The sequence below is a fragment of the Helianthus annuus genome, chromosome 12 (assembly GCF_002127325.2).
Source record: "Helianthus annuus cultivar XRQ/B chromosome 12, HanXRQr2.0-SUNRISE, whole genome shotgun sequence".
Taxonomy (NCBI): Eukaryota; Viridiplantae; Streptophyta; class Magnoliopsida; order Asterales; family Asteraceae; genus Helianthus; species Helianthus annuus.
In genome coordinates, this window is record NC_035444.2 from 136648569 (window position 1) to 136657782 (window position 9214).

The following is a 9214-nucleotide window of genomic DNA, read 5'->3' on the forward strand; positions in this document are numbered from 1 at the left end:
TTTCATTATTGAACTAAATGTTTTGATACAAATTAGATAAATCTAACTATTATCTTTCAAGTTTTAAAGTCGCTAAGGCCTTGTCCATTCCTATGCGAGAGTACAAAAATATCATCATCTAGCATCATCAACTATTGTACCTGAAACACATGTGAAAATAGGTACGTCAGCATAAAAATGCTGGCGAGTACATAGGTTTTGTATGAGTTTCAGATTCATGGCTCGTTTTACATGTTGCAATACTTATTTAAAAACCTTGTTTTGAAAAGTATAGTATTGCGACACAATTAACCAACTCAAATCAAATTGGTTACAGTTTATTAAATCTCGTAGCCATGACTCTTAACTCCAAAACATTTGTTTAATTAAATCCAGATTTGTAAATCGTTTTTGGAATAAAAACTCGGATAGTGTAATATATTGTTGGAAAAACCTTGTATTACAACTTTGTTTTGTTTACCATTGCCCAAGTGATCTAGATAACGCAACGATATATAATGTATTAGAAGCACTTATATATAGGAAGTACCAGCGGCGTATCCACCATGCTTTTAACACATTATACCCGCCCCGTTACCTAATCACTTCCCTAACCCAACGGTTCAAACAGGTTTCAACGGTTCATGTCAATCAACGGTTACAATCGGTTCACATAGTCAAGTAGTCACAAACGGTTCATATAGTGAAGTAGTCATAACGGTTCATATAGTCAAGTAATCACAACGGTTCACATAGTCTAACGGTTCATCTAGTCAACGGTTACAAACGGTTCACATAATCAACAGTTACTAATGATTCACATAGTCGAATGGTTACAAACAGTTCACATGATCAAATGGTTACAACGGTTTAAATGATCAAATGATTACAACGGTTCAAAATGTAAAACAATGTGTCCATATGCTGGATGAGCATATGCGACAAAATGTAGTATATGGAAATCAATGTGCTAGCATGTTAAGTGAACATACATAGCAAAACATAATGAAATCGTGTACTAATAGTGTACTATTGAACATAGTAAGTATATGATATAAAATCATGGGAAACATGAAAGTATCAAGTAGGCACATGTGTTCTACCCCAAAACAGTTTGAAAACAGTAAAAGAGGGGACTATGTACTCACCTGAGGGTGCTTAGAAGTCTTGAACAACAACCAAGCAAAGCTAGAGTGATCAGGGAATCAAACGGCACCCTATATAGGTAACTATTTAAATAACCGGACCTAAATCGAGAGTAGGATAGAACGAGGTTCTATAAATCAAACGAGTAATTAAACTCGTATGGTATGATTTAATAGACCTTACATTCCGATTGGAAAGTCTACCTAAGTGCTTTTGACCCGTTTCGACACATTATGGTAACATAAGCTACTATAAGGCGTCGTTAGCGTAAAACTATGTTCGGATGGTAATCTATGTGCTATGTCAAGTCTTACATGCCCAATTATCCCTAAACATGTTACTACATCAAATTACTTGTCAAAAATATGTTCACATAGGCAAAATACGGATTTTAGCTTCAAAAGGGCATTTTGGTCATTTCCTATGGGCATACAAGCTAACAAGCATATGACTAACCAAATCCTATGTGATCATATGGTATAACCTCTGAGGTTATTCCCTATGCAACTATGATCACTAACTAAGCTTGGTCGGATCCTAAAGATCGACCAAACGGGTCGGGTTCGAAAGTCTAAGCGGTTGTTTAGACCGCTTACCTTACGACCCTAAACAAGCACTAAACTAATAGTGTCGAGTTAAACATGTCAAAACATGTTTAACCTACTGATTTGGTATCAAAACAAAGTGTTTTGATACCCTAAAGTAGTTTCGTTGCAAAATGCGTGCTAAAACACATTTTGACCGAAACTTTGACTCGACACTACAACTAGCTAACGTGGTAATCAGCAGTTATAATCACGAAGGATTATAACTATCGTGATTACAATCACGTTTCAAAGTTCAATCGAACTTTGCATTGACCAAAGGCTGGTCAAACTGATAGTCAAACACTTGTTTGACTATTTAGACTAGAAAGCAAATAAAAGATTGAAAGAAGGCTCACCCAAGTCCTTGCTATCTTTTCTACAAAGAAGACAAGTCCCAATTCAGATTGAGAGAGCTCCAAAGCAGAAGTAGAGGAGAAATGAGAGGAATGAGCAAAGAATTGAGGAGGTTGGCTTGCTATTTATAGTTGTGTTGATGCTCTAGGATCATCACAAGTGTTTTGCTTGGCCTTTAAGCAATAAATCACAACCATACATGTGTTTAGGGACAGCTAGCATGCCTTGGAGAAGTGTTAACTTGGTCACCACACAAAGAATTTGCATTAACAACCCCTAAACTATCAAACAGTTGCTGAAACAAGATTCTAGTCGCTGGCACTGGCTTACGGACCGTAAGCTATGGTCCATACGGTCCGTAAGGAACCTGCAGACCAGCAAGTTTCACTTTTGACAGTTTTGGCCCCTGCATGCATTCGAGTCCATTTTTTGGCACGTTTAAGCCCCGTTAACCTCTTTTCAAAGCTCTAAATGAAGTTAAGGTATAGGGAACTAAAAATATGCTCAAAAATATCTCGGATGTCGGTTCGTTTGGTCGTACGGTTGTGTTGTTCGGTTAATTACGACTAAAGTCGTAACGAACGCAAAAACGATCCAAATTGAGCGACGAATGGAATTTTATCATGCCGATCACTAAAATATAATATTTTAATGATAACATAAATTTTAAGATGTCCGGATATTTTCAGAACGTAAGATATGCGCGAAAATGCAAACTTGTGCACTTTTTGACGCTTTTAGTCCCTGAATGAGCATAAAGTTTATTTTAGCACACCGAACCCCTCAAAGCCTATTTCTAAGCTATGTAAAGGATATTTAAGGTGTGTTTAACTTATGGTCAAGTTCCGGATTGTTCTTTACAGTACAAATCGGCATACTTTCGCAGTTTGTCGAATTTAGTCCCTGTAAGCGAATAAACTTGATTTCAACATACCAAACCATCCAAAACTTATTTCTAAGTTATGTGAAGGTTATTTAAGGTATGTTAAGCCTATGTCACTGTTCCGGAGTGTTTGTTGCATTAAACTGGCTATATTTACGCATCAGATCACGTATAACCTTCCAGAGAGCGATTTAAAGCCCGAAATCGATCAAGAATAGATATGTGACAATGATACACATATTTTCACAATCCCATGTATGAAACACAAAATTTCATTGGTTTGGAATTTGTTTGACGGTCACAGTGACACAGGTGTCACAAAGGTCGGTCAATCACGTCCTAATATAATTTACCAGTTAGTCATTTAGTGGCTTTCAAATAGAACACAAAGTTCCTACACGTATCTATCACACAACATGCATCGTTTTAACGGTTTATGCCCATCTAAGTTTCCCATCCATTCCCCACTCAAAATCAAACATACGATAATGCACATAACATATATAACATGTTAGATCATTCACTGATAGCATACTCGACATTTAGACACGCAAGTCACAACTTATGTCAATTCAGCATTAATATTCAAAACCGGCTGTTTTTCGGGCCTTTGAATAAAATAATTAAATTATTCCAAAAATTCCCAAATTTTTACAGGATGTCTTTAACATTCCATATTTTATTGTGTAAAAATATCGGGGTCCGGTTCACTACCAATATTTTATAAAAAATCATATTCCGGACTGAACTCAGATTTATGCATTTCTGACCACAGTCCACGGAACAATTTATTAAAAATTTCATCGAGTGTCCGATTTACGAAATTCTAGTGGGGTAATTACACATGCATCGGTTGTCATCTACTGTACAAATTTCATGGTCTGATTCATCACAAAACTCAGGTTATGACCGAAAGTATAACACCCATTTATTGCTGTCAAAATTCAGCTTAAGTTGCTGTTACAAATTAACACTTTAAAAATAGTAAACGGAGTCCAAAAATTATGATTCCAGTGCCATTAGAACCGTATTTCATAATAACATATTTTAGATTCAAAATATCGGTTTTTCGTTAAGTTTATGACCTGTTTACAGCCTGTTAAAGGCGGCTGAAAATACACATCAGCAAGCTGTTATCAGTCTAAAGGCTACTAAAACGCACACATATGATTACCTTTCATTCTAATAATGATTTACAACAGGTTATAAGTTATTTACAGCAAACTAATACTCATATATTTCAGATTTATCTTGTATTACCATGTTTCATCATTATTTACTCTTTAACCAACAAGTTCATCACTCTAGCAAGACTTTTTAGTTTTGATTTTTAGTATTCACGATTTATCCGACAAAACTCTTATTAACCACTCTAGACAAGATCAAGAAGAGGTTTAGAGTCACTTACTACTAGCTTTTAAGCTAGGGAAGATCAAGAGAAGAAATGAGGTGGTTAATAGCAAACGAAGAAGGTCTTTGATGATCCGCGAGTTCCACACCTCGTGATTCACCTTAATACACCTTTGTCTATGAATGGAATGGATAAAGCAAGATTGAATGAAGGTGATGATGGTGGTGGTGAGTTCAGCCGAAGCCAAGGGAGGAGGGAAGAGAGAGTTTTGGTGTGTGTTGGTGAAATGTGAGAAATGAGCACTAAACCTTTCATGCATTACTTATAACCAAGTTTTCACTAAATCCTTTGTGTAATGTGTCATGTAGGGGGGGACATGATCTAATAAACAAATGAAATAAAAAAGTTGTGTAGGGGCCATGATGGCCATAGATTAGGTGGGGGGGGGGGTCTAGCATAGGTTAAACTAAATAGTTACAATCTAGTTTTATCTTAAGTATTAGTTACATATATTAGTTAGTAGATATTTTGTAAGAGGTGTCATGATGTTCGGGAACCATAACTAGCTCAGAAAAATAAAAACAATGCTTTTTACAATATTTTAGTGTTCCGGGTAATGTCCGGTTGTTCGGTTAGATACCGGTTCGTTAAAGTGCTAAGTTATTCCATATAGTGTCCTATATACATCTTTTTGTAACATTTTTAATTCCCAACACTCAGGAAAGCATACAGGACTATTTAGTAACTTTTCTGCACAAGACTAGTACGTTAACAAGCACATGTAAATATAACACAGATATCAGAAAGCAGTTACGTAATTCCACACAGTCGTCAAGCACATTAATTATTATTAATAAATTGTACGGAATACATGGGATTTTGAGGGTTGTCACATTCTCCCCCTGTTAAGAGAATTTCGTCTCGAAATTTAGCTCGCGGTTATTGAAGAAGCTAGTTAAGTTGCGTTGTTTACTGGTTTTCCTAGGGTGTCACATCATCCCCCCGTTGATTTGGAATTTCGTCCCGAAATTCTGCGGTAGCCTCAGCCTCAGTAGTGGTTGCATTTTTCTTAAACAGCTGGGGGTACTTGAGTTTCATTTGGTCTTCTCGTTCCCGGGTATACTCTGGGCCACGACGGGAGTTCCAACGAACTCGGACGAGAGGTATTCTGGTGTGCTTGAGAATCTTAACGTCTTGATCCGTAATTTCTACTGGTTCCTCGACGAATCGCAGCTGGTCGTCGATAGTGAGCTCCTTGAGAGGAACTATGAGGGTCTCATCTGACAGACACTTCTTCAGATTTGACGCATGGAAAACATTGTGAACTCCGCTGAGTTCTTCAGGTAGATTCAACCTGTAGGCGACTTTTCCAATTCTCTCAATGATCTCGAACGGTCCGACATAACGCGGGTTGAGCTTGCCCTGTTTGCCAAATCGGACTACACCTTTCCAAGGTGAGACTTTGAGCAGCACTCGATCCCCAACCTGGAACTCAAGTGGTTTTCTTCGCTTATCGGCATAGCTTTTCTAACAGTCACGAGCTGCCGCCATTCGTTGTCGTATCTGAGCAATCTTTTCTGTTGTATCTACTACTAGTTCTGGGCCAGTGATTTGACTGTCACCAACTTCTGCCCAACAGAGAGGTGATCGGCACTTGCGTCCATACAATGCCTCGAACGGAGCGGCCTGGATGTTGGTGTGGTAGCTGTTGTTATATGAAAACTCCACTAACGGGAGATGCTTTTCCCAGCCGTTACCAAAATCGATTACACATGCCCTAAGCATGTCTTCAAGAGTTTGGATGGTGCGTTCTGATTGCCCATCCGTCTGTGGATGATAAGCGGTGCTCATATCTAATCGTGAGCCAAAAGACTTGTGCATAGCTTGCCACAGTTCAGAGGTGAAACGCGCGTCACGATCAGAAATGATGGAGGTTGGCACTCCGTGCCTTGATACCATTTCTTTTAGGTAGATGTCTGCTAGAGTAGAAAACTTATCCGTTTCTTTGATAGGCAGAAAATGTGCAGACTTGGTCAGTCGATCCACGATCACCCAAATGGTATCATTTCCGCGTTGAGATCTGGGCAGGCCAGTAACGAAATCCATGGATATTTGCTCCAATTTCCATTTAGGTATCTCTGGTTGTTGGAGTGGGCCTGATGGTTTCTGGTATTCGACCTTGACTCTAGCACAAGTCAAGCATTTACTGACGTAGGTCGCTATGCTGGCTTTCATACCAGGCCACCAGTATGTAGTCTTTAGATCGTGGTACATCTTATCCGAACCAGGATGTACTGAATAACGAGACTTATATGCTTCATCCATCACAAGCTCGCGTAAGTCTCCATAAAGTGGAACCCAGATGCGTCTGTTAACATAGTAGGCGCCGTTTTCCTTTTGTTCTAGCCGTTGTCTCGATCCTCGTAGGGACTCAGCCCTGATGTTCTCTGCTTTCAATGCTTCAACCTGAGCATCGCGAATCTGAGCGGGAAGGTTGGATTGGATGGTAAGCTGTAACGCACGTACACGCCTAGGTATAGTATCCTTCCGGCTGAGGGCGTCAGCCACAACATTGGCCTTGCCCGGATGATACTTGATCGCGCATTCGTAGTCATTCAAGAGTTCGACCCATCGATGTTGACGCATGTTTAACTCCTTTTGCTTGAAGATATGCTCGAGACTCATGTGATCTGTGTAAATGGTGCACTTGGTACCGTACAGGTAATGTCTCCATATCTTAAGCGCGAAAACAACTGCTCCCAGTTCCAGATCGTGAGTAGTGTAGTTCCTTTCGTGAACTTTAAGTTGGCGTGATGCGTAGGCAATGACCTTGTCGTGTTGCATCAACACGCAACCAAGTCCTTGGATGGAAGCGTCGCAATAAACCACAAAATCATTTGTGCCTTCAGGCAATGAGAGGATAGGCGCGCTACAGAGTCTATCTTTCAAGTGATGAAATGCGGACTCCTGTGCATATCACCCCAACGGTAGGTAACACCTTTCTGAGTCAGTGAAGTGAGAGGTTGCGCAATCTTTGAGAAATCCTTGATAAACCTTCTGTAATATCCTGCCAAACCCAAGAATTGGCGGATTTCTGTTGGTGTACGGGGTGCAGGCCAGTTCTTGATCGAGTTAACCTTGGATGGATCAACATGAATCCCATCCTTGTTTACCACATGGCCCAGAAAATGGACTTCGCGAAGCCAGAAGTTACATTTCGAAAACTTGGCATACAGCTGCTCTTTACGAAGTAGTTCCAGAATAAGCCTCAGGTGTTGCTCGTGTTCCTCCTGACTCTTAGAATAGATCAGGATGTCATCGATGAAGACTATAACAAACTTATCCAGGTAAGGCTTGCACACTCGGTTCATGAGATCCATGAAGACCGCTGGTGCATTCGTCAGCCTGAATGGCATAACCAGAAACTCGTAATGGCCGTAACGAGTTCTGAATGCTGTTTTGGAGACGTCCTCATCTCGGACTCTCAGCTGATGGTATCCCGATCTCAAATCAATCTTGGAGTAATAGCTCGACCCTTGCAACTGGTCGAACAAGTCGTCAATACGTGGAAGAGGATAACGATTCTTCACAGTCACCTTGTTAAGCTCGCGATAGTCAATACACATCCTGGAAGTACCGTCTTTCTTCTTCACAAACAAGACTGGAGCTCCCCAGGGTGAAGAGCTAGGACGTATGAAACCCTTTTCCAAGAGTTCTTGTAGTTGCGCGGACAGTTCTTCAAGTTCTGATGGAGCTAGACGATATGGTGCTCGAGCTACTGGCGCTGCTCCAGGAGCTAGCTCGATTTGAAACTCAACTTGTCGATGAGGCGGAAGGCCAGGTAATTCCTTAGGAAATACCTCGGGAAAGTCGCGTACAATAGGAATGTCTTCAATCTTCTTTTCTGTCACACCCCCAAAATCCACCTGCGGAATATCACCGCTTGGGAGCGTGGCATGACCAGGATCAAGCCACCAATTATATCAAACATAGCATTTAATAATAATCATAGACATAATTGATGTTCAAAACCAAACATTGTATATGTAGCGGAAGCATTAAATGTAAAACCCAAAACATAAGTATCAATGTGTGAATGTAAAAGTGTTTAATAAGCATTCACGTGTTCTTGTCCACAACGACCCGCTTCTCCTCTGGTGCAAGCTCCAAGTATACCTAAGGTCCTGCAAGGCATGCAGCAAATAATCAACAAACTAGTTGAGTGAGTTCACAGAAGTAAGCTCGTATAATAATGCATATGTTCATCTAGTGGGGGTTTCCCATTCATGCAAATACTACTGGTGAGGGATTCTCACGTTTATCCTTTATAATGGGGGATTCCCATTATGGTACTTACTAGACTAGTGCAACCATGTGTTCTTCTTAAACCGAGAACAGGAATACGTACTGGGTCACGTAGGATTTACATGACGTGCCCTTCCCCGAGGACAGTGGTACGCGTGGGGGCTACGTAGGCTTTACGCAGCGTGTCCTTCCGACCCGGAAGACAGTAGATGGTATTGGGTTACGTAGGCTTTACGTAATGTGTCCTCCCGACCCGGGAGACAAATGGAAAGTACTGGGTTACGTAGGCTTTACGTAACGTGTCCTGACTATCCTGAGGACGATGGTCTATAGTCTAGTGATTGCGTAAGTACGAGTAATCATATCATATCAACATTCCAACCCAATTCCCAACCCGGGAATCCCATGCCTTGGCTGTGTGAACTCACCTTGGTTTGCTCGGCAGATACACAAAAGAGGGTTCTTGAACTAACAGTGATCAATCACGTCCTAACAGGGTTATCACACTAGTCAGGTTCGGTGTTCAAGTATTGCATGCAATTATCACATAAGATAGCAGGTAGGTAACACACACGGATCATGGCAAATACGTACCCTCATGTTCAACAG